This window comes from Hyla sarda, chromosome 1, assembly GCF_029499605.1.
Source record: "Hyla sarda isolate aHylSar1 chromosome 1, aHylSar1.hap1, whole genome shotgun sequence".
NCBI classification, from domain to species: domain Eukaryota; kingdom Metazoa; phylum Chordata; class Amphibia; order Anura; family Hylidae; genus Hyla; species Hyla sarda.
The window spans coordinates 452,069,207-452,089,704 of record NC_079189.1 but is presented as its reverse complement, the minus strand read 5'-3'; positions in this window follow the sequence as shown (position 1 = coordinate 452,089,704).

The following is a 20,498-nucleotide window of genomic DNA, read 5'->3' as shown; positions in this document are numbered from 1 at the left end:
AAAAAGAAAATGTCGGCTTCAACACGGCCGAGAAAATCAAAGGCTGCGAATCTAGCCGTATCCGACTTTATGCTGGTGCAGTTAATAGATGCCAGCATCAGTGGGGTGAGTGCCGCCATCCTGGGTGATTGAGTTAGATGGCCTCACCCCTTATACCTTCTTCCTCTCCTTCCCTCCATCCCCATCTGAATCAGAGGAAGACCCTTTACCCCTTTTTAGGCTCAGAGACATATCCATCCCAGGATCTTTACCTCCGGCATCTGGTGTTACCTCCACCCCTGAGGAAACTGTCCCAGAGGAAGGAGGCTCGGCACCTCCTGGAGGCCGCACTGCTTCCTGAACCTCAAGAGGAGGAGGGAAGGTAGTATCCCCGAGGGCCTCATACCGATTTGAAAGGACGATCAGAGGGTCGGAGACTGAATTGTTCCTTCTATGGTCTGAGGCTACAACTGAAGAGGAGGATGGCGCCACCTTACTCTTACCCTTTTTCCTCCTCTTCTTTTTCTGGCCACCATTTACTGTCTGCCCCTCCTCCTCATCCACAGTTTCGGATTCAGAGGCATGACTGGAGGAAGGAGCATCTTGACCTTCTTCCCTACGCAGTCTCCCCATCTCCTCGTCCAGTTTGGCCTCACCCAAAGCCTCAGAGTTATTCTGACCTCCTTCTGAGCCAGTGTCTGGAGTGGGAGCCCGAGCTACCCCTGGCACCTGGGCATTCTCAAGGGCCCTCTCCAACCTGCGCTTCTCCTCTCGCCTCCGCATAGAGGGGGTCTTATGTTTTTCCTTCACTGGCTTTGGTGCCCCCTCTCCTCCACTGGTCCCTTCCCCTGCCGGGGCAACCGTTAGGCTTTCCCCAGCCGGGGCGGTCACAGCGTTAGAGAACGAGCGCGGACACCGGCTGAACGGGTTACCTAAGTCACCACACAAGTTACACCGAATCTGTCCACAGGTGGCCGCCAGGTGACCCACCCCACAGCAGAGGGCGCATATCTGCTGAGTGCAGTTGGCACTAAAGTGGTTTGGGTCACCACACCTGTGGCACCGCTTCGGCTGCCCCTGGTAGAAGATCTGAATCCTGGCGCGTCCCAGGAAGGCGGCCGAAGGGATGTGGGTGACCGTGTTCCCTGAACGCCTGAGACGGACGGAAAACGTCCAGGCCCCTGACCATATATTGTGCTCATCAAAGTTCTTCCGGGGGACGTCCGTCACCTCCCCGTACCTGCCCAACCAGGTCATAATGTCATAACAAGAAAGTGACTTGTTACGTGTCAAAACGGTCACTTTCTTTACCATACTCTGGCGAGATACCGCTTTTACAGCGAAATCTCGCCATCCGGGCTCGTTTTTCATCAGTTCATAATTAGACCAAAATAGATCTAGTCCCTCCGGCCTAACAAAGCTGACGTCAAACTCGGAGGAGCCGAAGGGGTGAATCAGGGCAAAGAACTTTTTTTTTTTTTTTTTGTCCCTAGCCCTGAAACCCATCTGGAAAAGAAGCTCCACCACCTTGCCCCTTTGGGGGCACGCATCTTCGCCTTTCCAGACCAGACGGGCCACATTCCTGCGACCTATCTCCTGCCCGGGTGTCTGGAGGGACCATACGGTCTCCCCATTCCTCTCTCGGAACGCTCCCAGACCATGTCTCTCCACCCAAAAAGACAGGTCCATCTCCTTTCCCTCTACCTGGAGCGTCCTTTCTCCTCTCTTCAGTGCCTCCAGGAGGCGCCGTTGCAACTGACCGTCACCAGATGCAGGAGGTAAAGATCCCACTGAACCCCCAGCAGCCACACTCGCATAACTCCTGGCGACCGGGGGGGCAGCCGGACCAGACACTGTCCCTATGTCCCTGCCTAGGCCACCTGTACTGCCACAAAAGCCACTACCACTCCTCCCATCTGCACCACTACCACTCCTCTCATTCACACCACTACCACTCCTTCCATTCACTCCACTACCACTCCTCCCATTCACTCCACTACCACTCCACCCATTCACACCGCTACCACTCCTCCCATCTGCACCACTACCACTCCTCCCATCTGCACCACTACCACTCCTCCCATCTGCACCACTACCACTCCTCCCATCTGCACCGCTACCACTCTTCCCATCTACACCACTACCACTCCCACATACACCCCTCTCATCCACAGCACTACCACTCTCATCATTCACACTCTTTGTATTTACATTGCTTTCATTTACAGTATATATGGGATCAGCAGCTGCTTCACCCACTACCTCTGGGCTGGCCTGGATGTGTTTTAGCTTGGGCTTCTTGCTCCTTCTTAGGTCACCGGCGGTTGCCGACACTGACTCCTCCTCTATACGAGACGCCACCGTAGACGTCAAATCCCGAGGCTGCCCCTCCGGGCGCACCTCCACCCCTCCTTCTGCCACTGATGTGCAGGGACTCCCCTCCCTATCAGGGGAGATCCCTGCAGCATCCGCGCTACACACTGCGCCCGACCGCACAGGCTCAGCAGTAGGTCCCGGTGCCTGGACACTCCCCCCCCTCTCAGGGGAGTGCCCTGCAGAGCTGGTGACATTGCCCACAATACTCGGGGAACCGCTCCCCTTGCACACTGCCGCATAACTACTGCCCACCATTAGCCCGTCCTGCTCTTCCCTACCAGCAGGACGCATGACTGTAGCACCCGCGGCCATGTTGGATGCAGCACTGTACCCCCCGTGCTGGTCCCGTTCCACAGCAGAAGCGGGATCTGGCAGGGTGGGGGGCCCAGCAGCCTGAACCAACTTTTCAGGTGACCCAGACTGCTGGATAGGAGAGAAAACAAACTTCACTTGCTTCCCAGCCTTTTTCTTCTTCTTTTTCTTCCTTTTATTCTCCTCAGGGCCCAGGTCCTGGCCAAAACTGAAATTTTCCAGACGGGTGGGTGACTCCTGCATCACTATGGCCCGCAGGAGCCCCCCACCGACCGGGCTGCTGTCACCGCCATCACTGCTGTCACTTTCCTCTGAGGTGTTTGGTAAGGCGACTTGGGCAGGGTTAATATATTCTGCACTTGGGGTGACAGAGGTCTTAGGGGTACATGGGGTATCACACACATCCCCCTCACTCTCATCACCCTCACTGCCGCCATCTCCCTAACCACCTTCCTCCATCTTCTCCTCTGTATCAAACAGGCATTCTTCCTCCCCCTGACTATCCTCTTCCTCCTTCACAGGGGTCTTCCTGATTTTATAGCGGTCGTTATTTTTTAACTTTTCCTTAAATATACCCTCTCCCTCTACGATCTGCATTCGGGCTCTCACCACCTCCTGCTCCTCTGCCTTCAGTTCACACACCCTGGCAGCAAACTTAGCCCTCATGGCCTTGGCAGAGTTATCTGTCTGGTAGCGGGCAAACTTCAGATCTTCCCTTAACACCTTCAGCTTCTTTCCCAGCTGCTCATATTCCACCAGCTTTGCCTGCAAGCGGGATCCAAAGGTGGCAAGCGACTCCCTGGGTCCCTTCACCCCCCATTGCTGGGGTTCCATAACAACAGTCCCTGAAGACATAACTGTAATTTTCTTACCGGACGCCTTGCGGTTTCCAGCGACGGACGGGGGAGTGGGCTCCACATTACTGCGGAGCCTGCTGGATCTTCTCACCCCGTCCTGAGAATCGGCCGTAGCTCTCTCACTCCCACCCCCCTCCGGCCTAGTTCGAGGGGTGGAAGTCTGGGGCTCCATAGCAGGAGGTTCTCCCAAGGAGGCTGCCACCCTCCTGGGAAAAAGGCTGTAGGAAAATCTGCTTCAATCCTCTCTCTCTGGAAAGCCCTGGAAATCAGACACACCCAACAGCTGCTGTGTTCCACAGGAAGTGCTCTCTGCTGACACCTCTGCCCGTGTCAGGAACTGTCCAGAGCAGGAGAGGTTTGCTATGTGGATTTGCTCCTACTCTGAACAGTTCCTGATACGACTAGAGGTTTCAGCAGAGAGCACTGTGTCAGACAGAAAAGAACAAGTGAACTTCCTCTGGAACATACAGCCGCTGATAAGTACTAGAAATTAAGAATTAAGGTTTTTTTAATAGAAGTAATTTACAAATCTGCTTAACTTTCTGGAACAAGTTTATTTGAAAAACAAAAATTGTTTCTCACCAAAGTACCCCTTTATTATTAAACACTAGGCTCAGACACAGACAGCTAGGGATGCCATACGTATAGTTTAGGCGTGTTCAGCAGAGAAGGCTTTTGACTTGTACAATGTGCACTTTGTTGCTGAAGAAGAATGCCGTTGATGAAGAATATAGCTGGCTGAGGCCAGTTTGAACTGAACAAGCTGTGTTGGACTATAATTTCTGTAACATCTCAGACCTGAAGATGATAGTCCTTGTGAGCAAGTAACCCCAAGCTGTCGGCAAAAATAAACAAAAAATTATAATTATAGCAATTTCTGTATAGTAATATGGTAAAAATACACTCCTTAAAATTCAAATAGTATAAAAGTATTTTGATGAGTGTATTTTCACCATATTACTATATAGAATTTATATAATTTATGCAACGTTATCACTTGTATTCATGACCGTTTAAACTTGCACATGGAATTGCTTGACAATGGTATTTTCCGGTTTGGTCCATATGAGACAGACAAAACCTAGTCTGGAACACAAGATGATTAAAGCCACACATCGATTCATCTAAAAAATGGAGTGCAGCTGGATCTTTGCTTTGCTGACTAAAAGGGAGCCCTTACAAGGGTATTCCAGGATTTTTTTTTATTTCATTATGCTACAGGGGCTGTAAAGTTAGTGTAGTTCATAATAAAGTGTCTGTACCTTTGTGTGACGGTTTTCTCACATTTCTTATGTGATTTTCACCCCAATATTTGTTTTTTAGCAGCATACAAAATTACTGTTGTCTCAGATTTTTCCCAGCTTGCAATGCGGCCGAGACCTTACTCACTAGTCAGCTGATGACAGGGAGCCTGTCTGCTTCAATGGGTGGAGGGATCGCTTGGTGGGAGAGAGATCAATCTGCAACTACTGCAACAGCTGTAGGCACCTTGATTGAAAACCACAGGTCTTCTGAATGGATGCAGCTCATTTATGTTTCAATGGGTGGGGTGGCTGATGTGTGGGAGGGAGGAAAATGGAACTATGGGATTTGTAGGCAAAGAATAAAACTCAAAAAGGAAATACAAGTTCACAAAAAGCTAGCCACAGTGTTATGGTAATCTCACAACATAGCCATTGAGCCCCAAGACAAGTGCAGATCCTTCCTAAGCATGGCTATTACTGTCTGCCAGGTACGTACTAAAATCACCTTATGGTGAATAACCCTTTAATGTGTTGCTGTTGTTAGAAACACCCTTTTTTAATATTTCATTATTCTTATTTCCTATTTCCTTCCTCATAAAAAAAATTTGATTGCTAAAGATGTGAAAAAAGGGATTAAAAAAAAAGTCCATCGGGGGACTCTGTCTCTTTAATTTTGCAAACTAATCCTTTTAACCAAGTCTTTTTGATCCATTACTAAATATTTTGGATAATTTTTCTGAGGGGAGAGGGGAGAAGAGTGTGGTTATCTACCCGCTTTGCCTCAGTGCAGTGTATAATCCAGCTTTTACCAGTGTGAGCTGTAAGCTGAACAACTGTGAGATCCATATTGGACCGATACAGATTGCTGTCTTTACAGAAGAGGAGCGTTTCCATGCACACTGACAATCAATACAAAGTGCTAAGTTATTATCTAAATGCAAAATGGTTTCTCTTTGGTTATTTTATGATCTTATTTCTTGTGTATTTGCACCATATAGGTTCCACATGGCTTCATTAGAGTTATAAAAAGCATGCACTTTGTGCACAAAGCTTTGCAAATGCAAAAATGTTTGTGCAGATCTCACGACAAGGGAGAGGGAGGCGTTTGTCATGGTCCTGAAGATCCCAGCCTTTAGGAGGTTTGCAAGCAGACTGAGCATAGTAATACATACTGTAGACTAAAAGGTATTTTACATAGAAAAACAGGCATACTGTTATGCAAATAGGCCTTAGGGCTCATTACTACACTGACTTGAGCATTTTTTTTACATTTTCTTACTACGGACAGTAACGCTTTAACCCAGGCTTTAGCAGCCTTCACCCAGAATCATTTAGCGATTGTACTGCTCTCTTTCAAGACTATGATATATATATATATATATATATATATATATAGATGTATATAGAAAAGCAGGTGGAGCAGCACTCTCGAATAGAACTAGGTGCAGTGGGTGCAGGCTGTGGATGGGCCCTGGTCCTCGAGCCCCAATTAGATACAGCAACCAAATAGACGCAGCAGCACTCCAGCGTAGTGAAGAATAGTGACTTTTATTTATCACCAAAATGCAATAGCGACGTTTCAACCACCTCACGTGGCTTGAGGACAGCCACGTGAGGTGGTTGAAACGTCGCTATTACATTTTGGTGATAAATAAAAGTCACTATTCTTCACTACGCTGGAGTGCTGCTGCGTCTATTTGGTTGCTATATATATATATATATATATATATATATATATATATATATTTATATATATATATATATATATACACACATATATATATATATATATATATATATATATATATATATATATATACATATATATATATATATATATATATATATATATATATATATATAGTTATTTGTACAGTATGTGTGTGTAATTTATATGTGTATGCACATACCCATGTAAAGTGCACATATGTGTGTGTAAATATTCAACTCCTTTTCAAACCATCATATACATAATGGGTTGGGAGGGAAAGTATGGAGCAGGCTCAGGAGCTGTGCCCACTCTATGCATGGTTGGTGCTGGCTGTGGAAAGTTAGCCTAAAATAACAAACCTACACAATTTACTCACTTGACAGATCTTGTCTGCAACAGGACCAGCTAACAGATGCAACTTACAAGAGTGCAAAGAGCTTTTAGTCCTGTTACATGTACCCCTGCGGGATATACTTCGTATAGTACCACAAGCTGAGAAACTACTGTGTTAAATGGGTACTCCGGTGAAAACCTTTTTCTATGAACTTGTGCCAGAAAGTTAAACAGATTTGTAAATTACTTCTATTAAAAAATCTTAATCCTTTCAGTACTTTTTAGCAGCTGTTTGCTACAGAGGAAAATCTTAATTTTTTGAATTTCTATTTGTGTTGTCCACAGTGCTCTCTGCTGACACCTTATGCCTGTATCAGGAACTGTCCAGAGCAGGAGAAAATCCTCATAGCAAACCTATGCTGCTCTGGACAGAGAGCACTGTGGACAACACAAAAAAGAAACTCAAAAAGTAAAGAATTTCCTCTGTAGCATACAGCTGCTAAAAAGTACTTAAAGGATTAAGATTTTTTAACAGTAGTAATTTACAAATCTGTTTCACTTTCTGGCACCAGTTCATTAAAAAAAAAGTTTTCCACCAGAGTACCTCTTTAAGGTCTTTCTTAAATGTTAACTAAAATTTGGTGAAAATGCAATTTGCTTACTAAAGGCTGCTTACAAGCTGCTAAAAAAAACATTACTGTGCTCATACCAAAAATCTATGGCAACGAAACAAGGGTTACCGACTAATCTGTTCAATTTACATTTTTGTTGTAAATGATTACAACATGCTGCCTCTATATAATAACTGATCACCGCTTAAGGGGCTCTTAGCTAAAAAGGATTCATTATTATGTTAAAATGCAGTGCTCATATTATGTCCTATACAAAGTTTTAAAGGGTACCTTCAATGTTGTGAACACTATTATGAAAAGTCACTGTAGTGCAGAACGGTGCACAACAGTACTGTGCAATCACTTTTATTTCAAATTTGACTCTGGAGTACCTCTTCAGAGCATCAGTTTTCTTGTTCCCCACTAATTCCTGCTCCATATCCATACCACCTGTCTCCAGAACAAGACTGAGTATAATGTGATTCTGTGGTGTCCCTGTACTGGAGTGCATCCTGTCAGGTAAACATTGTTTCAGGTACCTACGATAGGCCCTGCTGCTCAGGTGCTGCTTTAACATTTGTTATGATCTTTGATTGTTAATTTACATTGTTTTGCACTGTCCCTTTTAGAAATGTAAAAGATATTTGTTAGAAAGCATGATGCCGAGTACCCTTGTGACCCTGGTTGCCCAATGTGAGGCCCCCCCTAGCAAGGCCATATATAGTGTAGGGGGGGGAGGAGCTATTCAGTTCAGTCAGAGTTTAGTTTCAGTTCAGTTGTCGGAGAGTGTGTGTCCAGTGCTGAGCTCATTGTGAGCTGTGTAATACACATGTTTCAGAAGACAGGAACATCGGTGAATGTGGATCCGCTGGACCTGTGTGGCAGATGACTCGGACCGTACCAGGGAGTGGAGTCTAAGGTGTTGCTGGTTTTCACCAGAGCCCGCCGCAAAGCGGGATGGACTTTCTGCGGCAGGCGGCACCCAGGTCACTACCCCTGGCACGGCTCGACCACACAGGCGGCTGAGGAGCTGCGAGGCACAGGAGGAATAAGGCAGCTTGTAGTTTGGATAGCTGAAGGTCAGGGTAGGCGGCACAGTAGCGTAGTCAAGACATAGCAGGAGTTCAGTAGGCAGGCGGCAGAGGAGCAAGGTCAAAGTCACAAAGCAAGGGATCAGATACATGGCAAGGCAATACTGAGGAATGCTTTCTCTAAGGCACAAGACAACAAAGATCTGACAGGGGAGTGAGGAGGGTGGAGGAATTTATAAATGAGCCACAGGTGAATTACACTAATTAGCGCACAGGCTCTTTAAATCTTAAAGCTTCGGCGTGCGTGCGCCCTAGGGGATGGGGACTCGCACGCCGGAGCAGAGAGGTAGAGGAAGGAGAAACACCCGGAGAGTGACGGACTGGGGCCCGCATGCGGGCGCATACCACGATGCGAGTCCCAGCCCCGTCGGCAGCAGCAAGTAAGGGGACCATGCGCTCACAGCCAGCGTGTGCTGCCGGAGCGCATAACGTAACAAGCTGCAGTGTGGAACAGAGGCAGCAGGAGTGTGAGGTGATTCTAGGCAAGCCTAAAATAAATCTTCAAGCAAGCGACCACACCATTCTGCAAGTGTTCCCCTCCCAGGAGGATTCAGAGATTCCTAATTGTGAGCCTAATACCTGGTGAGTCAACGGGCCACATAGAGATAATTCATACCCTGGCGGTGTGATGTTAATTGGACACTATCGTAACCTTAGTCAGTGTGGGAGGCCTCTGCTTTAAGTCTAAAGTCCCAAGCACAATACTAAAAGCAAGTCTACAGGGCTCCCAAGGGTTACACTGCATCTCCTCTACTCTAATCTGCTCTGTAAGGATTGTAACATCTACTCCTGCTTCAGTAAAGACAGTTATCCATAACCTGCCATCGGTGTATTTCTTATCCCACGCCTGGCCCAGGAGAAGCTTCCCTATCTTCGTACAGTGTAGGTTAACAGTGCCCTGGCATCACGATCATACCCATACACCCTACACACAGTACCCCCAAATTGGGTGCCACAATTCTACTGTGCTGGGTCTCATACTGGAGAAAGGGGATATGTATAGGACATAGTATGAGCACTGCATTACATTTTAACATAATAATGAATAGTTTTTAGCTGTTGTCAAGCCATGCTTCTAGTACAGACCTCTTTACACTCTTGCAGGTTGCCTTTTAGCTGGTCCTGTTGCAGGCAAGATCTGGTAGGTGAGCAATTTTTGTAGGTTTGATCTTTTATAGTGGTATTGTCACTGGTATTATAGGAGGGCTGCTATGATTGTTGCTCCACTGCACACTGCAATGTTGTAGCTATTATGCTAAAATTCATCATTAGGCTTTGTTCGCAATTATTACACTGTAGGTCATGACACCAGTAATTATATGTATATGAATCACCAATCAAATATGGATATATATATTGCTGTATATCTAGCCTAGTAGCGTGCACCTGTATTCCAGGTCCATATAATAGTTTGGTATCAACTAAAGTGCTGGCTGACTTATTCTTTGTCTGTATTGCACATACGGGGGAGTGGCTACCTCCATGTTGGCCTTGCACCCCACCCACCTCTATCAGGTGTGTATATAAGGTGTCTTGGATGTTCCAGACCCTGCCATGCTTACTGAACTGTTCACACAGAGGCATATTCACAGTGTAGGGTCCGTCCCAATGAGGCCACCTTATCGCGGTGGGACGGTCCAAGCTATTTGACCGCCGGCGGAGACAAATTTGCGAGCTAAGTGCCTCACTATTTCATAGTTTCACATTTGCATCTATTACACCATAGCTGTATAGCTCTCCATGTTTTAACTGCATATTCATGTTTCACCTATATCTTTGTGCTGGCAGTGTGCTGCTGCATTCTTCTGTTGCTGTATATATATATATATATATATATATATATATATATATATATATATATATAAAACATTTTAGTAAGCATTATAAGCTAATGTTAGTAACTTACATCTACGGTCACGGCTGTAAATGTTGGCACCCCTGAAATATTTCTAGAAAATGAAGTATTTCTCACAGAAAAGGATTGCAGTAACATATGTTTTTCTATACACATGTTTATTCCCTTGTGGATTGGAACTGAGACAAAAAAGGGAGGCAAATTGGACATAATGTCACAACAAACTCCGAAAATGGGCTGGACAAAATTATTGGCACCCTTTCAAAATTGTGGAAAAGTAAGATTGTTTCAAGCATGTGATGCTCCTTTAAACTCACCTGGGGAAAATAACAGGTGTGGGCAATATAAAAATCACTCCTGAAAGCAGATAAAAAGGATAGAAGTTCACTTAGTCTTTGCATTGTGTGTCTGTGTGTGCCACACTAAGCATGGACAGCAGAAAGAGGAGAAGAGAACTGTCTGAGGACTTGAAAACCAAAATTGTGGAAAGTCCATCTCCAGAGATTTAGATTTGTCTTTGTCCACAGTGTTATACACCCACACTGTTTATCTGGTGTAGGATGACATTGTGGCACTTGTAGTCTGCTGCAGGCATCCCCCATTGTATGCATTTTTATGTTGGGGATTGCCCTTAGCAACGGACCAAAAGTGCAGGATCTGCTCCCTCAGCATAAATGTGCAACTGCATTTGAGCACCTCCTGCCATTTGAGACCACATTTTTGTTGTTTTTTTTGTCCACAGTGTGCAACATTTTCAAGATGTTTGCAACCCATGGCACTGTAGCTAATTTCCCTGGACATGGACTGAAGAGAAAAATTTATGAAAGGTGTCAACGCAGGATTGTCTGGATGGTGGATAAGCAGACCCAAACAAGAATATTCAAGCCAACCTGCAGGCTCAGGGATCATCAGTGTCAGCACAAACTATCCGTCAACATTTAAATGAAATGAAACGCTATGGCAGGAGACCCAGGAGGACCCCACTGCTGACACAGAGACACAAAAAAGCAAGACTACATTGTGCCAAAATGAACTTGAGTAAGCCAAAATCCTTCTGGGAAAACATCTGGACAGATGAGACAGAGATAGAGTTTTTTGGTAAAGCACATCATTCTACTGTTTACTGAAAACCGAATGAGACCTAAAAAGAAAAGAACACAGTACCTACAGTGAAATATGGTGGAGGTTCAATGATGTTTTGGGGTTGTATTGCTGCTTCTGGCACTGGGTGCCTTGAATGTGTGCAAGGCATCATGAAATCTGAGGATTACCAACGGATTTTGGGTTGCACCCTGTGATGTCAGAGCCCTGTCAAAGCATTTTTACAGAAGCAATTCACCTCCCAGTCACATCATCATTCTATTGCAAAGAGGGACAGAGAGCAGTTTGTTGCACAGAAAACCTTTTTTTACAGCAGCGATTCACCACAAGCCCAAATCCAGCCTAGAAGCACTGATAGGGAAGGGAGTTAGAGTGCAATTTTGGGTGTAGTACACAGCAACTGTGTGCTGCAGCACTGGTGTGTACAACAACTGAAAAGCTAATAGTAGCCAGCCAGTTAGTGTGAGCAGAGCACTAAAGGCATATTGTCCTCTATTACGTGTAACCTGTGCGTACATCTAAGTGGTGTACCATTTTGTTCCTGTTAAAGCTTAAATCCACATATAAGGTATTTCCTTACTCGAGAGAAATGGGGTTAAAAATTTTAGGAGACATTTTCTCCTATTACCCCTTGTGAAAATAGAAAAATTGGGGTAACACCAGCATTTTAGTGCATAAAATCACATTTTTCATTTTCACTTCCCACTTTGACAAGAGTTTTTCAATCATCTGTAGGGTGTTAAGGCTCATTACACCCCTTGTTACATTCCTTGAGGGGTGTAGTTTCCCAAATTGTGTGTCATGTGTTTTTTTATTTATTTACTTATTAATTTTTTTTGCTGTTCTGACACCATAGGGGCTTCCTAAATGCGACATGCCCCCCAAAAATAATTTCAGCAAAATTCGCTCTCCAAAATCCCATTGTTGCTCCTTCCATTCTGAGCCCTGTAGTGCACCTCCAGAACACTTTACATCCACATATGAGGTATTTCCTTACTCAAGAGAAATTAGGTTACAAATTCTGGTAGGCTTTTTCTCCTTTAACCCCTTGTAAAAAAATAAAAATAAATGGGTCTACAAGAACATGTTAGTGCAAAAAAAATGAGGATTTTGAATTTTCTCCTCCACTTTGCTATTATTCCTGTGAAACACCTACATGGTTAACAAACTTTCTGAATGTCATTTTGAATACTTTGAGGGGTTCAGTTTTCATTATGGGTGTCCATTATGGGGGATTTCTAACATAAGAATCCTCAAATTCACTTCAAATCTGAACTGGCCCCTGAAAAATACTTTGAAGCCCTCAATTGTCTTCAAAAGTAAAAACATGTCAACTTTATGATGGCAAAATAAAGTAGACATATTGTATGTGTGAATTAATATATAATTTATTTCGTATGTCCACGTTCCTTAAAAGCAGAGTTTCAAAGTTAGAAAAATGCTTAATGTTAAAATTTATCGCTAAAAATTTATGAAGAATAAGTCACGAAAAAACAATCTCTGAATCAGAAAGAATAGTAAAAGCATCCCAGAGTTATTAATGTATAAAGTGACAGTGGTCAGATGTGCTAAAAATTTCCTTAAGGGGTTAGTTAATGAATGAATGAATTAATTAATAAAAATAAAAAAAATAGCATGATTCCCTGTATTTTAATTTTTCATATCTGGCTGAGAATGAAAATAGGGGGAACTACACACGTTTTTTTTTTTGTTTTTTTTTCCCCAAAAAAAACCTAATAAAATTTTTTCGGATAATTCCCTGCATTTTCATTTTGAGCCAGATACCAACCTTGCAGCAACAGTCTGACGTTACCAGGGTGGGCGAGGACCATTGTTACTGTCCCTCCCCAGCCTAAATAATGCCAGCCTGTTACCGCCTAGGCCCAGGAGCGCCATTTTTGATGCTTTGGGCCTGTTGGTTCCAGCTCTTCCCATTACCGCTGTGGCGGGGGGTACCAGGGTAATAATTGGGGGTTAGCACTAGCTGTTTTGGGGGCTAAGATAAGATGGCTTCCACTACTAAGCCTGAAAATAAAAATAAAAAAAACACAACACATTGTAAAAATTATTTTATTTAAATTAAAAACTCCCCTACAAGCCTTCATTAGCCATTTTATTAAAAGAAAAAAAATGCAAGTTATGAACGTAGTCCACGGAATCCGCCATAATCCTCTGCATACACGAATCTGAAACGAGAAGAAAAAAAAACGGCTTAGTACAGGAATAGTGCATTTTCTTCCAAAACAGGGAGCCTCCAATTGTTGCAAAACTGCAACTCCCAGCATGCCCTGACAGCCTTTGGCTGCCCGAGCATGCTGGGAGTTGTAGTTAAGCAATAGCTGGAGTGTTCCTGTTTGGGAAGACATTGCCAGACGGGTTTGATCCCATTACACAAACGTACTATGTGAACAGAACGTCAGACTTACCACCCTGGCTCCCGGCTGTAGCTTCGCCCCTAATTACATCATCACTAGGGGAAGAGCTACACAGATTCGGCCTGAAAGGAGCCAAGGAGGTAAGTGGATGTCGGCTTCTGTATAAAGTATATATAGTGGTATTGATAGCTGTATATACTGTAAAGCCCACCAAAGGGGCTATAGGTGCAGGGAGTCCCATCAGTATAGTGACGGGATTCCTGGCTCTTGTAAATAATATATGTGTCCAGTATGCACCCCTGTATACTATAGGGTTGGCAGAGGTAAGTAGTGATGCTATGCATCACTCTTTACCTCCTTACACTCTGTGGGCCAGGTGCTTTGCATCTGACCCACAGAGTGGTACCCTAAAGGCAGTAAAAAACTGCCCCAGGGTACAAAATTGGCTTGGTTTTCACACACCAGAAAAAACGCCAGAAAAACTGCCAAAACGCAAGAAAAATCAATGGCAGTTTTTCTGACGTTTTTGCTGGTGGGAAAAAAACCTTAGTGGAATTCTAGCCAAACAGGAAGAAAAGAGCTTTGGTTGGCACTGTTGTAGAGGCAATGTGCTTGCTCTTTATGGGGGCACAGTTGCAATATTCAATTATTCAAACATTAAGTAGGACAGTGTCAGACTGGGATGAGAATCACATTATGCTGGGTCTCGCTCTGGAGGTGGGAAACACCATCTCCTAATTCACAGTTATAAGTGGCAGGGAGTGGGGCGAATGGGCGATTGGTGAAGGTATTCTGGAGCCAGTGACAGCTTATGAAAACCTGTTGTCATAGCCTGTCTGGCTACTTACACCGACAGTGGAGACACATACTTTCCTCATTGTCACCCCTCAATAGTGTTTAAATAATTAGAGATACTTCAAATACCAGTGCAAGCCACGCTGCTTTAAAACCTTGCCAGCAGCAGTGCTTTCATAGCTGTAATGAAATACAGCTATATAAAAAGAGCACCCCTAGAGTTACTGATCTCCCAAAGAAAAATGATTAAAAGCATAATTGTCTTTCTAAAGAGCATCTGTTGATGTGGATGCAAATGTGAAGGCAAATTTCTGGTTTCAGAGATACCTGTTTTATTAGCCTATATTGCTAATATTTGGCTTCATGCAATGGAGGCAGGAACTGACAGTGAGTGTGAACCAGTTGTTAGTTTTCTTTTAAGGGTCTATTCACACCTACAGTATCCTGTGCATATTTGATGCGCATGATTTTATGCTGCAGATCTCGATGTAAACTAAATGACTGAACACAGCATCAAATCATGTGCATCAAATCCTGCACATCAACTCTGCACAGGATACTGTATGTGTGAATAGACCCTAAGGGTACATTCACATGGGCAGATTTATTTGCGGGTTTCCTGCTGCGTATTTGAAAGGGGGAGGGTTCTTCCCAGCTGTCCGCAGCAGATTTTCCGCAGTGGAATTTCCGCAGCGGAAAATCCGCCGCAAGCCCCATTGAAGTCAGTAGGGTTTGTGGCGTATTTTCCGCAGTGGAAATTCCAGTGGAAAATCTACTGCGGACAGCCAAGAAGAACCTGCCCCTTTCAAATACGCAGCGGGAAACCATCAAATAAATCTGCCCGTGTGAATGTACCCTAAGCGTGTATTCACACATAGAGTCTCCTGTATATATTTAATGTGCAGTATTTTAAGCAGTGTTCAGTCATTTAGATTACATTAAACTCTGCAGCAGAAAAAATCTAGAATTAAATATGCACATGGTACTATACATGTGAATGCAACCTAATAGGTTTGTTTCTAACAGATTTGTAAATTACTTCTGCTGCTGTATTCTACAGAGGAAGTTGTATAGTTCTTTTCATTCTAACCACAGTGCTCTCTGCTGACACCTCTGTCCATGTCAGGAACTGTCCAGAGCAAACCTCTCCTCCTCTGGACAGTTTCTGACACAGACAGAGGTGTGTTGTGCTAATTAAGCCCCAAAAATGAATCACTATGTTTAATAACATGATGTCGGCCATTTTGTGTATAACCTAAGTAGGCCACAATTCTGAAATTTCATCTCTACAAGAAGTGCTAGTCTGAGAGAATGTTTCTTGTCTACTTAGTAATTTATGGCTATTTAGATAAGACTGATAAGGGCTAGTTACATTCTCTAGACATTCACACATCTGTGTTAGAGAAGGGGGTTGAGATAAATAACTATGTCTCATCCGAATGAACATTAGTTCTTTATATATATAAGGTAATCAATAGGACATATGATATTGTCATATGCTGTTAGTATTGTAAAGGACATCAGCATATATCTATTATCTTATATTTGATTCTCAGGTATAGACTTTGAGAATGAGTCTTTGTATAGGGCTAGTTTGTCTTGTGAATGTTATTGTAACTAACAGTCAATTACCAAGACTGGACAAACACAGAGAGATTCACGCGCCTGTGTGAAAGAGACCAATTATTGACAGTTAACCCTTAATGGTAATTATGCTAATTGCTAATGCAATAGCAACACCTAGTGGATGGGTAGGTGACATTACACATTATAGTGATGTCATAATCCTTACTATATGTACACGCCCAACCTACATTCATTGGGAAATTCCAATTTAGGAGGGTGTGTCTAACTAATTAAAAAGTCTGGTAAACCAGATGTTAGAAAACTGTAGACTCTCTGAACTGTAGACTGTAGGCTGAAAAGAGCAGACAAAGACAAAGAGGTCTTCTACTGAAAGATGTCCAAAAGATGGAAGCCATGAAAGCCATGTGAATTCCCTGCAAGCCGGACTGATCACACGGTACCGATCGTTCAGTGTTTCTGATAGCCGAAGTGAGGTTCTTACATAAACTTGGTAAGAGACACAAAAATGGTATTCCATTTGATTTAGACTAATTGGGATAATGTGGATGGGATTATACCATTTAGATTGGCGAATCTATATATATAAAACTCAATGTGTGTGTGTGTGTGTGTGTGTATGTATGTTCCACAAAAACTTCCAAACGGCTAAACATATTAACATGAAACTTGGCACACATGTTACTTATATGTCAACAACAAACATAGGATAGGTGATTTAACCCTTACTCACCCCCATTTGCCAGGGGTGGGGTTTTTGTTTAAAGTCCCATACAAGTCTATGGAAAATATATGTTACTGCATAACTTCCAAACGGCTGGAAATATTTTGATAATACTTGGTCACATGTTACTTATATGTCCACTTAAAATATAGGATAGTTAATTTAACCCTTAACTACCCCCATTTGTGAGGGTCGGGGTTTTTGTTTAACGTCCCTTGCAAATCAATGGGAAATGTATATTCTCACATAACTTCCGTACGGCTGGAGATATTTCGATACCTGGTACAGATACTACAGGTCGGGATATGAGGACGAGATAGGAGGTCGGGATAGGAGGTCGAGATAGGAGGACAGGATAGGAGGATGGAATAGGAGGACGGGATAGGAGGTCGGGATAGGAGGACAGGAAAGGAGGACGGGATAGGAGGACGGGATAGGAGGTCCGGATAGGAGGACAGGATAGGAGGACGGGATAGGAGGTCAAGAAAGGAGGACGGGATAAGAGGACGGGATAGGAGGACGGGATAGGAGGTCGGGATAGGAGGTCGGGATAGGAGGTCAGGATAGGAGGACGGGTTATGGGGTTGGGATATGACAACAATATATGAGGACGGGATATGAAGCTTCCTCCTTTGTTGATTTTCCTCCCCAACAAGGATTAGGAAGGAAAAACCGGGCAACGCCGGGTATTCAGCTAGTAAATTAATAAAACTAAATAATTAATTATCTCCATATTGAGATTAAAGTTTTAGGATATTGTTAGACTTCATTCTAACTGCAGAAGAATCAAGACTCATAATCTATCAAAGCATTAAATAATTGCTTAGACAATGATAGAATTCCTACTCGCCAAGCTAAGTGTTATAAATTATTTCCCACACAGGAAACTTGCTTCAAGTTCTTCCTCCTAAAATTTAGAGCAAGATCATATATCTCTGCTATTTGTCTTAATTTCTTACCAAGATCATGTATAGAAAATAGTACAGATTGGGGCAGAAGTATATCATAGTTATTCCATGTTTATATCTTAGATTGATTTCCCTATTCTTGGAGTCATGTGATTTATAGTTGATTAGAAGGGGGGCGGGGAGTGTATTTAGCATTCCATATTGATATGTCTATGATTAGATATTGCCCATCTTAATATCATGAGGTTCCTCTGAATAGAGTGATATGTAACCTTTTTCTCATATGATATTCCTAACCTAGTAACTTTAGTTTTATTGTTGCAAGTTACTTACTACTCACATGTATTGTTCTACTATTTTTAGTCAATTAACAAGCTTGTCATGCTTACTAATATATCTAATTGATATTCATTTGCATATATCATTGTATTTATTACTCATTTATGTTTATAATCTTATAACCAATAAATCTGCATACTTATATAATACCTGTGTATTATGGTATATTGCAAAACTACATCCTTAAGCGTTAATGTCATCCCGTCATAAAAATAACTTGTTGATATCTGAAGAAATAGTTGGACTCAGATGTGAATTGTATTGATTGGCTTTGTCTACAATTCACCAGGTCATATATATATATTTTTTTAAATAATTTTCATAATTTTTAATAATTAATAATGTTTATGACCATAATTCATAATTGAGATATTACCGCACGACAGGTGTCAGAAGATGGTCAGACAGAAAAGAAATTAAAAAAGAAAAGAACTCCCTCTGTAGTATACAGCAGCTGATAAGTACTGGAAGGATTAAGATTTTTAAATAGAAGTTATTAGTCATTTACAAATCTGTTTAACTTACTGGCACCAGTTGATTTGAAAAACATTTTTTCACAGGAGTACCCCTTTAATGGTAGGTGGGAGATCAACGGCTGTGAACTCCAACAACCACTACAACTAAGTGGCAGCACTGTTAAGAATTTATTAATTTTCATCTCAATTCAACTGATGTGCTGCATCCAACTAGAGCTAGAAAAGAGTCATAGCAATTCAACTTTCTGAGAATCCCTCCAACTCAATTCTACTGATCAGCATGGGTCACAGTAGATAGACTTTCTTCCCTATAACTTTTTTCTCCTCAATAACTGTATTTTTTTCATATGCCGTGATGTATGAGGCCTCATTTTTTACCCCATGATCTGCATTGTTGGACCCTTTGATCACTTATTACTTCATTTTTATGGGATTTGATGTGATTTAAAAAAAAAAAATTTCTAGAGTTTGGCACATTTTTTTTATGTTTTTTTTTTATACTTTATTGGTCCTCTAAGGGGATCTGTATGAGGAATCATTAGATTCCTCATAGAGATGAATACAGTTTTATTGGCCTGCATTGATCTATGTGATCTGCACTCTGTTGGTGGAGCCTGCTACAGACCGGCTCTATCAATACGAGGAGACTGTCATAGCCATGGAGGGAGAGGTAAGCTCTCTGTCTGCATGAAAAGTGGATCACAACCATTAGAATTTCCCTTTACAGCTTAACAGTGGTGATCTAAAGGGTTAATAGCCCCTCTATAGGTATAGCCTGGGATGTTGAGGTGTTAGTAATGTCAGCTTGTATGGCATATGACCACTCAGGCCATGAGCAGTTTAAGTTTATTTTTTTTCTGTGTGTGTGTGGGGGGGGGGGGATGGGATATTTTCTGCAAATGCTGTAATTTCATCACCTCTCAGATAACCCCTTTATATTCTGTGGATATTGGTATGGCTTGGGCTATATGAAGAAGTAGTAGTCTTTCATTATGCATGTATAATGTGAAGATGGTGCTGCACTTATCCTCACGCTTCCTCCTTGAGATGTACAATGTAAATGACTGTTTTGGAAAATTGGGATAATGAACTTTGGTGGTGAGACTGCCATAACAACCCATAACCGAATGTTATAAAGCAGTGCTTCGACTTGTCTAGCACGTACATGTCAACTCTAATGAGGATCTAATGCTAACATATAATCTGACATGACAAATAAAGAATCTCACCAGGATATGCCTACTATTTATTATGAGAACATTTGAACAATGTAATATTGGTCCTATGCTGCCACCCAGTGGATGTATGCTACATTGCATTTAAACAGCGTTCTTCCTGAACATTATTACTCAACATTTTTACTAAGGGAAACAGTCTGTCCCCTATATGTATGTTATGAGCGTTGCAAGTTCAAACTGAGCCAGCAGAGTACCACAGGATCCTGACAGAATAATGGGCAACAGGCCATCAAAGGTCCAACAGAAATTAAACACATTTTGAACTGACTTTGGAGCCAATCACCTGACACTATTTCTTATGGACAGATTCACATGTAACTAATAAACTATAGTATATATATATATATGTATATATCTATATATATATATATATATATATATATATATATATTGATTTCGTACTTTTGCCCTCTGACAAACAAATGATCAGTCTATCATTTCAATAATTGATTTACTTTAGTACAGTTAGAGAATAACGACAAGAAAATGCAAAAAAATTTATTTATAATAAGTAAAAAATTGATTTGCATTTTACTAAGGGAAATAAGTATTTGACCCTTTTGCAAACCATTGCTTAGTACTTGGTGGT